This window comes from Salmo salar, chromosome 11 (assembly GCF_965601325.2).
Source record: "Salmo salar chromosome 11, fSalSal1, whole genome shotgun sequence".
In the NCBI taxonomy this organism is placed as follows: Eukaryota; Metazoa; Chordata; class Actinopteri; order Salmoniformes; family Salmonidae; genus Salmo; species Salmo salar.
In genome coordinates this window covers 102,946,191-102,957,831 of record NC_138301.1, presented here as the reverse complement: position 1 = coordinate 102,957,831, position 11,641 = coordinate 102,946,191, and positions in this window count along the sequence as shown.

Here is an 11,641-nt window from a genome sequence, read left to right as displayed (position 1 = left end):
CATCATGAGCATAAATCATGACGTGGGGATACACATGTTGTATGATGACATCATTGATGATTTTGCCTCAAGAAAGTGCAGAAGAGGAATATTTTGATGGTAAGATTTTAATTTAAACATTCAAATGTTTACACACTTAGTAACATTTAAGATTGTATGGCAGAAGTGCATGTGTAAATGACTGCTAAACTAACTATGTGACATACGTTCTCAATTTCTTCCAGACAGTCCAGATAGACTGGTGCCCATGCTGATGCTGAAAATGCCCAGGCTGTAGAGGGAACCAAAGTTAATCATACAGCTGAATAGGTTTTATTTGACTATTTTGAGACATATAGCTGCAGCCATAGTCTATAGGCTTATGTTTACATTGTATAGACAAAGCTAATTGCATAATATTGTGAGGACTGGACTAATTACCAGGCAGAAGAGCCAAAACTCAGTGTTATATTTTATTATTTTATACATTTTATATTTTCTACAATTTATTGTTAATGTTAAGTGAATATTATCTTAAGATTCAAAAAACAAATACTATATTCAATAAATATTGTTTGTTTATACCTCGTTTTGTATAGGTCAACTTATTCGTAGACCGACAGATGGAGCAAACTGTTCTAAAGGAGGGAGGATTGTAGTGGGAGCCCTGGGGTGTCAGGTGTGACTGTGTGGCAATGGCAAATGGTTTACATGGCTCACGGGTCAGGTTGGAGGGCCCCTTAGCAGAATTTTGCTTAGGGCCCCATGGAGGTCAGGACCGGCTCTGCTCATATTGAATACAGCGTTTATTTATGTTTCTACATTCTCTTATAAACCAACTTTTCCAGGAATTTTAAGAAATCGGGCGATAATTTGTAAAAGATCTTGGATCCCCAGATTTATGAAGGTGGATAATTTTGGAAATGTTCAAATCTTTACGAACAATACCAGTTTGCATAGATTTGTTGAAGATACACAGTACCTGTCAAAAATTTGGACACACCTACTCCTTCAAGGTTTTTTTTTATTTGTACTATTTTCTACATTGCAGAATAATAGTGAAGGCATCAAAACTATGAAATATAACACATATGGAATCATGTAGTAACTAAAAAAGTGTTTTAAAAAATATATATATTTGAGATTCCTTTGCCTTGGACAGATTTGCACACTATTGGCATTCTCTCAACCAGCTTCATGATGTAGTCAACTGGAATGCTTTTTCAACAGTCTTGAAGGAGTTCCCACATATGCTGAGCACATGTTGGCTGCTTTTCCTTCACTCTGAGGTCCAACTCATCCCAAACCATCTCAATTGGGTTGAGGTCGGGTGATCTGATGCAGCACTCCATCACTCTCCTTCTTGGTCAAATAGCCCTTAAATAGCCTGGAGGTGTGTTTTGGGTCATTGTCCTGTTGAAAAACATATGAAAGTCCCACTAAGCGCAAACCAGATGGGATGGCGTATCGCTGCAGAATTCTGTGGTTGCCATGCTGGTTAAGTGTGCCTTGAATTCTAAATAAATGACTGACAGTGTCACCAGGTAAAGCACTCCCACACCATCACACCTCCTACTCCATGCTTCACGGTGGGAACCACACGTGCGGAGATAATCCGTTCACCTACACTGCGTCTCACAAAGACACGGCGGTTGGAACCAAAAATCTCAAATTTGGACTCATCAGACGAAAGGACAGATTTCCACCAGTCTAATGTCCATTGCTCGTGTTTCTTGGCCCAAGCAAGTCTCTTCTTCTTACTGGTGTCCGTTAGTAGTGGTTTCTTTGCAGCAATTCAACCATGAAGGCCTGATTCACACAGTCTCCTCTGAACAGTTGATGTTGAGATGTGTCTGTTACTTGAACTCTGTGAAACATTTATTTGGGCTACAATCTGAGATGCAGTTAATTGCCGATTTCCGAAGCTGGTAACTCTAATGGGGTCCCAAGTGGCGTAGCTGTCTAAGGCAACAACGACGAGACAGCCTACAGGGAGGAGGTGAGGGCACTCAGAGTGTGGTGTCAGAAAAACAACCTCTCACTCAACATCAACAAAACAAAGGAGATGATTGTGGACTTCAGAAAACAGCAGAAGGAGCACCCCAATATCCACATCGACGGGACAGCAGTGGAAAAGGTGACAAGTTTTAAGTTCCTCGACATACACATGACCGACAAACTGAAATGGTCCAACCACACAGACAGTGTGTTTGAAGAAGGCGCAACAGTGCCTCTCCAACCTCAGGAGGCTGAAGAAGTTTGGTTTGTCACCTAAAATCCTCACACACTTTTACAGATGCACAATTGAGAGCATCCTGTCGGACTGTATCACTGCCTGGTATGGAAACTACACCGCCCACAACCGCAAGGCTCTCCAGAGGGTGGTGCGATTTGCACAACTAATCACCAGGGGTATACTACCTGCCCTCCAGAACACCTACAGCACACGATGTCATAGGTAGGCTAAAAAGATCATCAAGGACAACACCCACCCGAGCCACTGCCTGTTCACCCCACTACCATCCAGAAGGCGAGATCAGTACAGGTGCATCAAAGCTGGGACCGAGAGACTGAAAAACAGCTTCTATCAGCAGCCATCACTGACACAGAGAGGCTTTTGACTACATACAGACTCGAAATCATTGGCCACTTCAATAAATGGATCACTAGTCACTTTAATAATGCCACTTTAATAATGTTTACATATCTTACATTACTCATCTCATATGTATACTGTATACTGTATTTTATATAATTTACTGCATCTTGCCTATGCTGATCGGTCATCGCTCATCCAAATAGTTATATGTACACTACCATTCAAAAGTTAGAAATGTCATTATTTTTTTTAAAGAAAAACACCTTTTTTTTGTCCATTAAAATAACATCATATTGATCAGAAATACAGTGTAGACATGTATCTACATAGGGGTACAGTTAATCCAAGTGTATCATTTTAAAAGGCTAATTGATAATTAGAAAATCCTTTTGCAATTATGTTAGCACAGCTGAAAAATGTTGTGCTGGTTAAAGAAGCAAAAAACTGGCCTTCTTTAGACTAGTTGAGTATCTGGAACATCAGCATTTGTGGGTTCGATTACAGTTTCAAAATGGCCAGAAACAAAGGACTTTCTTCTGAAACTCGTCAGTCTATTCTTGTTCTGAGAAATGAAGGCTATTCCTTGCGAGAAATTGCCAAGAAATTGAAGATCTCGTACAACGCTGTGTACTACTCCCGTCACAGAACAGCGCAAACTGTCTCTAACCAGAATAGAAAGAGGTGTGGGAGGCCCCGGTGCACAACTGAGCAAGAGGACAAGTACATTAGAGTGTCTAGTTTGAGAAACAGATGCCTCACAAGTCCTCAACTGGCAGCATCATTAAATAGTACCCGCAAAACACCAGTCCCAACGTCAACAGTGAAGAGGCAACTCCGGGATGCTGGCCTTCTAGGCAGAGTTGCAGAGAAAAAGCCATATCTCAGACTGGCCAATAAAAAGAAAAGATTAAGATCGGCAAAATAACTCAGACTCTGCCTAGAAGGCCAGCTTTCTTCCCGACTCTCAGCGCACATTGTTACAGAATGACGCCTCACCAAAGGGAAGTATCAGGGTGTTTTTTTGTTTTTGTGTTGGAAGTGATGTCGGGTCCGGGTGTCAGGACCAAGGCAACCAAGGAGGTCTCAGCCAGCTCATCAGGCTCTCACTCCTCAGCCGGTTCGGCAGATTTCTGCGCCTCAGCCGAGGCGACCGGTCTGCTCCTGATCCCCTGGATCGTCCCTGTGGTTGGCGTCCTGCCGCTGGAGCCGAATGCACCGGGGAGGGGTACTGTCACGTATGCTCTCGCTCCGGCGCTCTAGGTTGCCACGCTCCTGCGCCTCAGCTGGATCGACAGGTTCCTGCGCCTCAGCAGAGGTGTCTGCTCCGGATTCTCGGGATCGTCATCTTGGTCGTCAATCAACGACGATCCCGAGGATCAGGGTGGAGCCGCACGTCAGGGACGGGGTACTGTCACGTGTGCTCCCTCTCCGGCCTCTAGGTCACCAAGCTGCTCGTTAAGGCGCACACCTGTCACCATCGTTACGGGCATTAGCGCAATATGACACTCACCTGGACTCCATCACCTCCTTGATTACCTGCCCTATATACAGTGCCTTGCGAAAGTATTCGGCCCCCTTGAACTTTTCGACCTTTTGCCACATTTCAGGCTTCAAACATAAAGATATAAAACTGTAATTTTTTGTGAATAATCAACAACAAGTGGGACACAATCATGAAGTGGAACGAAATTTATTGGATACTTCAAACTTTTTTAACAAATAAAAAACGGAAAAATTGGGCGTGCTAAATTATTCAGCCCCCTTAAGTTAATACTTTGTAGCGCCACCTTTTGCTGCGATTACAGCTGTAATTCGCTTGGGGTATGTCTCTATAAGTTTTGCACATCGAGAGACTGACATTTTTGCCCATTCCTCCTTGCAAAACAGCTCGAGCTCAGTGAGGTTGGATGGAGAGCGTTTGTGAACAGCAGTTTTCAGTTCTTTCCACAGATTCTCGATTGGATTCAGGTCTGGACTTTGACTTGGCCATTCTAACACCTGGATATGTTTATTTGTGAACCATTCCATTGTAGATTTTGCTTTATGTTTTGGATCATTGTCTTGTTGGAAGACAAATCTCCGTCCCAGTCTCAGGTCTTTTGCAGACTCCATCAGGTTTTCTTCCAGAATGGTCCTGTATTTGGCTCCATCCATCTTCCCATCAATTTTAACCATCTTCCCTGCCCCTGCTGAAGAAAAGCAGGCCCAAACCATGATGCTGCCACCACCATGTTTGACAGTGGGGTTCGTGTGTTCAGGGTGATGAGCTGTGTTGCTTTTACGCCAAACATAACGTTTTGCATTGTTGCCAAAAAGTTCGATTTTGGTTTCATCTGACCAGAGCACCTTCTTCCACATGTTTGGTGTGTCTCCCAGGTGGCTAGTGGCAAACTTTAAACAACACTTTTTATGGATATCTTTAAGAAATGGCTTTCTTCTTGCCACTCTTCCATAAAGGCCAGATTTGTGCAGTATACGACTGATTGTTGTCCTATGGACAGAGTCTCCCACCTCAGCTGTAGATCTCTGCAGTTCATCCAGAGTGATCATGGGCCTCTTGGCTGCATCTCTGATCAGTCTTCTCCTTGTATGAGCTGAAAGTTTAGAGGGACGGCCGGGTCTTCGTAGATTTGCAGTGGTCTGATACTCCTTCCATTTCAATATTATCGCTTGCACAGTGCTCCTTGGGATGTTTAAAGCTTGGGAAATCTTTTTGTATCCAAATCCGGCTTTAAACTTCTCCACAACAGTATCTCGGACCTGCCTGGTGTGTTCCTTGTTCTTCATGATGCTCTCTGCGCTTTAAACGGACCTCTGAGACTATCACAGAGCAGGTGCATTTATACGGAGACTTGATTACACACAGGTGGATTCTATGTATCATCATTAGTCATTTAGGTCAACATTGGATCATTCAGAGATCTTCACTGAACTTCTGGAGAGAGTTTGCTGCACTGAAAGTAAAGGGGCTGAATAATTTTGCACGGCCAATTTTTCAGTTTTTTTATTTGTTAAAAAAGTTTGAAATATCCAATAAATTTCATTCCACTTCATAATTGTGTCCCACTTGTTGTTGATTCTTCACAAAAAATTACAGTTTTATATCTTTATGTTTGAAGCCTGAAATGTGGCAAAAGGTCGAAAAGTTCAAGGGGGCCGAATACTTTCGCAAGGCACTGTATGTCACTCCCCTTGGTTCCTTCCCCAGGCATCATTGTTTCTGTTTCAGTTTCATGTCTGTGCATTGTTCGTGTTTCTTGTTTTGGATTATGTTGCCTTTTTTCATTAACAAACTCACTCCCTGAACTTGCTTCCCCACTCTCAGTGCACATCGTTACAAACACACTCCCCGTCTCTTGTCATGAGCCGTCAAGTTGTTACTGAGAACCACATACCGGATTTTTAACAGGGTCGTTAGCATTTAGAAAAAAAATACTATTTCTTGCTCAGACCTAGCTCAATATCAAGGCATCGGATAAGAACGAGACTACAGCATCCATAAAGTGACCATTAGACTTGCCACCTTTCGGACTGAATACTTCTGTAGGGGCAACAGTTTTGATTAAATAAAAAATGTATTGCTCTCTCATGCTAATTTCTGTCCATTAAGAACCAACAATGTGCTATCTTTTAGTATAATTTCTGACCATGCTAACATCTTTTCAGCCGAATCTAAGAGTTCTAAACCGGACCAAAGTATTTGGGTTGTGCAGCAATAGCACTGGTAGCTAGCTAACACCAGTCGAATGAGAGGCAAGCTACAAGCAAAGGAAGCTAGCTATATTTTGCTATGGAAGGTTTTTCATATAGCTGAAGTAATCTGTGTAAACTGTTGGCCTTGACTCTTAAGTGTAATCAGAGCACAAGCAAATAAGATAGTGAATGTCCTTGGCTGCTATTGCAAGTAATGTTAGCCAGCTTGCTACAAAGCAACAAGGCTGTAACATTAGCTGTACGGACAGATCACGATGCACAACTCAATGTTGACAATATCTCCAACATTCTTCCACAAAGCACAGCTACCTAGCTAACTAAAGTTTAAACTTTGGGAAATGTGTGCTGAATGATTAACACAGTGTCAAGTTACTGCTGTGTACCGGAGTCCTCCTAGCTAGCTAACACACAGTGTCCATCACTCCTGCCTGCTGAACATCTTCCCTCACCATCGTCATAAGAACTGCGGGAAAGTAGAGCCCGACTGGTTGGGGCAAAGGACAATGTCTACCAGTGGCTATCGTTAGCTAGCTACCTATCCCGCCTGCTGTGCACTGGAGTCCTAGCTAGCAACCAGTGTCCTTTGCTAACACCTGCCCTCATTAACAGAACTGAGGGAAACCATTGCCCGACATGAGGGGCAAAGGAATCCATCTACTGTTGTCCCTAGCTACTGGTGTTGTTGCCCCTGCCTCTTCTGTGGAGTTAATCAGTAGCAACTGCATACATTTTCATACTTTTTTGTACTGGTTCTTCGTGGGAATCACACCCACAACCCTGGTGTTGCAAGCACCATGCTCTACCACCTGAGCCACACAGGATGTTGGCATCCAACATTATAGCGCATTACCGCCACCTACTGCATTGGAACGCTCATGAATTTTCTGTTGCCATTTGTCATTATTGTGTATTTTTACATTTCTTGTATTGCTGTGTCATACTGTACTATAATGTTGCAGAATAATTTTGCATAATCACCTCCGGTTTAAAACTACATTTTAAGTGAGAAGTTGGCACTGGTCTGAAGCCGGAAAAGAGAGGAATTTGGACACCTACTAACCCAAAAAATAGATTTTATGAAAGAAAACAAATCTCAATGTCACGGCTGTCTAGGACCAGTGGAGATGTGGAATCAGGAGCAGGAGACAGAGGGCCGGAGCAACAGTGTTTTAATAATAATTTCAAACGCAATAGCCGTAGGGCACAGGGCGCGTGGCGAAGTCCGCCAGGGGAAAAACACATTCCCAAAATAAATGCTCTGGAAAAAGCGCACAGGGCGCAGCCCGGCAATACAATGGACAATAACAGCGAAAAAACAGCTTACACTCGCAACTGTCCTGAGTGGACAATAAACAATCCTGCACGAGAACCCCAACTGAAAATACACACTAAATAACCCCCCACTAATGACAGACACAAAACAGGTGCGGGATAGACAGACAAAACCAAAAGATACAGAAACAACGATCGGTGGCAGCTAATAGGCCGGCGACGACGAACGCCGAGCGCCACCTGACCGAGGAGGGGCGCCACCTTCGTTAGATACTGTGACAGTACCCCTCCCCTGACGCGCGCCGACGCCGGCCTCGGGGACGGCCTGGGGGGCGAGGCGCCGGCCGATCAGGACGGCGACGGTGGAATTCTTGTAGCATAGGTGGATCTAGAATGTCCGCCGCCGGAACCCAGCACCTCTCCTCCGGACCGTACCACTCCCAGTCCACGACGTACTGCAGGCCCCCTACCCGACGTCGGGAGTCCAGGACGGCTCGGACTGTGTACTCCGGGGCCCCCCCCGATGGCCAGGGGGGGCGGGGGGACCTCCAGCACCTCATCGTCCTGCAGCGGACCAGCTACCACCGGCCTGAGGAGAGACGCATCAAACGAGGGGTTAATGCGGTAATATGAAGGGAGTTGTAACCTGTAACACACCTTGTTTATCCTCCTCAGGACTTTGAACGGCCCCACAAACCGCGGACCCAGCTTCCGGCAGGGCAGGCGGAGAGGCAGGTTCCGGGTCGAGAGCCAGACTCTGTCCCCCGGGTTAAACACGGGGGCGTCACTGCGGTGGCGGTCAGAGCTCTCCTTGTGTCGTTCACCAGCCCTCCTTAGGCACTCCTGGACATCATTCCAGGTCTCCTGAGAGCGCTTCACCCATGCCTCCACCGCAGGAGCCTCCGTCTGGCTCTGTTGCCATGGCACCAGGACCGGCTGATACCCCAATACCACCTGGAAGGGTGACAGGTTGGTAGAGGAGTGGCGCTGAGAGTTCTGGGCCATCTCAGCCCATGGCACGAACTGCGCCCACTCCCCTGGCCGGTCCCGGCAGTACGACCGCAGGAACCTGCCCAGATCCTGGTTAATGCGCTCTACCTGCCCATTACTCTCGGGGTGGAACCCCGAGGTCAAGCTGACCGAGACCCCCAGCCTCTCCATAAACGATCTCCACACCCTGGACGTGAACTAGGGACCCCGATCAGATACGATGTCCTCGGGCACCCCATAGTGCCGGAAGACATGGGTGAACAGGCCGAATGTATCCCTGTCTCAAGGACTCAGTGACGTATGTATCCATAGCCACTGTCTCCTCCTGAGACAGAGGATACACGTGACTCCTAGGAAGAACCGCGTCGGCCTGGAGGTTTATCGCACAATCCCCTCGTCGATGGGGGGGTAATAGAGTCACCTTCGTCTTACTGAAGGCGATAGCTAAATCGGCATACTCTGAGGGAATGTGCACGGTGGAGACTTGGCCTGGACTCTCCACCGTAGTCGCACCGATGGAAACTCCTATGCACCTACCTGAGCACTCCCTCGACCACCCAGTAAGAGCCCTCTGCCTCCACGAAATCTGAGGGTTGTGCGTGGCTAGCCAGGGGATTCCCAGTACCACCGGAAACACTGGGGAGTCAATGAGGAACAGGCTGATACGCTCCTCATGACCCCCCCACGTCTGCATAACCAGTGGCACTGTGACCTCCCCTACTTGGCCTGACCCTAGCGGTCGACTATCTAGGGCGTGCACGGGGAAGGGGTGGTCCAGCTGAACCAGGGGAATCCCTAACCTCTTCGCTAACCCACGGTCCATAAAACTCCCAGCTGCACCTGAATCAACTAGTGCCTTATACTGGAAGTGAGGGGAAAAATCAGGAAAACAAACGGAGGTGTACATGTGGTCGACAGGGGGCTCTGGGTGTGACGGGTGCTGACTCACCTGGGGGGTCGATGTAGTTCTCTGCCTGCCCTCCGAACTCCCGGGGGGACCTCTCCAGCACCGGTCCACAGTGTGTCCTCTGCGCCCACAGCGGGTGCAGGAGAGACCCCCCCCTCCGGTCCTCCTTCACGCAGCCCCCCCCTGTCTCCATGGGCTGTGGAGCGGGAGAACTGGGAGGCGGAACGAACAGGCCCCGACTGGAACGTCCCCGGGCAGCCAGCAGGTTGTCCAGTCTAATGGACAAATCCACCAGTTGGTCTCGGGTGGAGGCGTTGTCCCTACAGGCCAGCTCCCAGCGGACATCCTCGCGAAGGCTACACCTATAGTGGTCTATCAAGGCCCGCTCGTTCCACCCCAATCCAGCGGCGAGAGTCCGGAATTCCAGGGCGAAATCCTGAGCGCTCCTCGTCTCCTGTCTCAAATGGAATAGCCGCTCACCCGCCGCCCTGGCCTCCGGGGGATGATCGAAAACAGGGTGAACTCAGGGTAGTCGCCCCGAGCCGAGTCTGGGCCATCCCAGACCGCATTGGCCTATTCCAGGGCTCGACCCGTGAGACACGAGACGAGGACGCTCACCCTCTCTTCGTCGGAGGGGGGGGGCAGACGGTCGCCAGGTATAGTTCCAATTGGAGCAAGAACCCCTTGCACCCAGCGGCCGTCCCATCGAACTCCCGGGAAGGAGTAATCCGGATACCGCCGGCGCCCGCTTCAGTGGGTGTGTGTAGGGGCGCAGGGTGAGGGACCGGAGCTGGTCCAGCTGGGGAAGCACCTCTCTCCCAGTTCTCCAACCGGGCCAACACCTGGTCCATGGCCGAGCCTAGGCGGTGGAGGAGGCTGGCGTGTTGAGAGACCTGCTCAGCCATGGACAGCGCTTCTGCTCCTGCTGACTCCATAGTTGGTGCGGGATTCTGTCACGGCTGTCTAGGACCAGTGGAGATGTGGAATCAGGAGCAGGAGACAGAGGGCCGGAGCAACAGTGTTTTAATAATAATTTCAAACGCAATAGCCGTAGGGCACAGGGCGCGTGGCGAAGTCCGCCAGGGGAAAAACACATTCCCAAAATAAATGCTCTGGAAAAAGCGCACGGGGCGCAGCCCGGCAATACAATGGACAATAACAGCAAAAAAACAGCTTACACTCGCAACTGTCCTGAGTGGACAATAAACAATCCCGCACGAGAACCCCAACTGAAAATACACACTAAATAACCCCCCACTAATGACAGACACAAAACAGGTGCGGGATAGACAGACAAAACCAAAAGACACAGAAACAACGATCGGTGGCAGCTAATAGGTCGGCGACGACGACCGCCGAGCGCCGCCCGACCGAGGAGGGGCGCCACCTTCGTTAGATACTGTGACACTCAATGACATGTATTGCTAAATAAAAAAGGTTTAAGTAAATACATACAGGCATCACATTACTACAAAACAGACAAAACAGCTTGCTCAATCAAGCATGGTGGCTTGTTTTCATATAATGTTGAGTGTGAAGAATCCAATACTTTAACTTGTCTGGGGTACAAATGTTTGAAAAGGTTTGAATCCTAAGCAACCTGCATACACATTGTTTGAAGTAATAGACCAACATAGCTACTGTAGTAGGTCAAAGCTGTGTGCTGGAAAACCTTTGTAGAGCATGGGTGGAGTAGGCACTGTGAATTTCTTTTCTTTTTTGGCTTCAGACCATTGCATACTTCTCACTTAAAACAAAATGTTGTGTTTTTAATACACACATTGTGATGGAAACTCAAAACAGACTTCATATATTTTCAAAGTTAGCATGACTAGGATTAGTGTGTGCACTTACAAATTAAAAAAGGTCAGCACGCACATGAATATGATTTGCAATTGAAGCTTCTATTGAATATGATTTGCAATAGAAGCTTCAATTGCAAATCATGTTCAAATGAGTTCTGGCCTTTCGCCATTTTTTATATGATTGATACATTTGTTCCAAGCACCCAGATTACTTGTTTATACAAGAGGATTTAGAGTTGAGCATCTTCTCTGTCTTTACTTAGTATGTGTACTTACCTCTACATTTTTCATTAGTCAAAATACTCTTTCCTAACTGATTGGATCTGGGCAAAGAGGTCACTTGTGTACAGTATAGTAGTACTGGTGTTGGCAGAA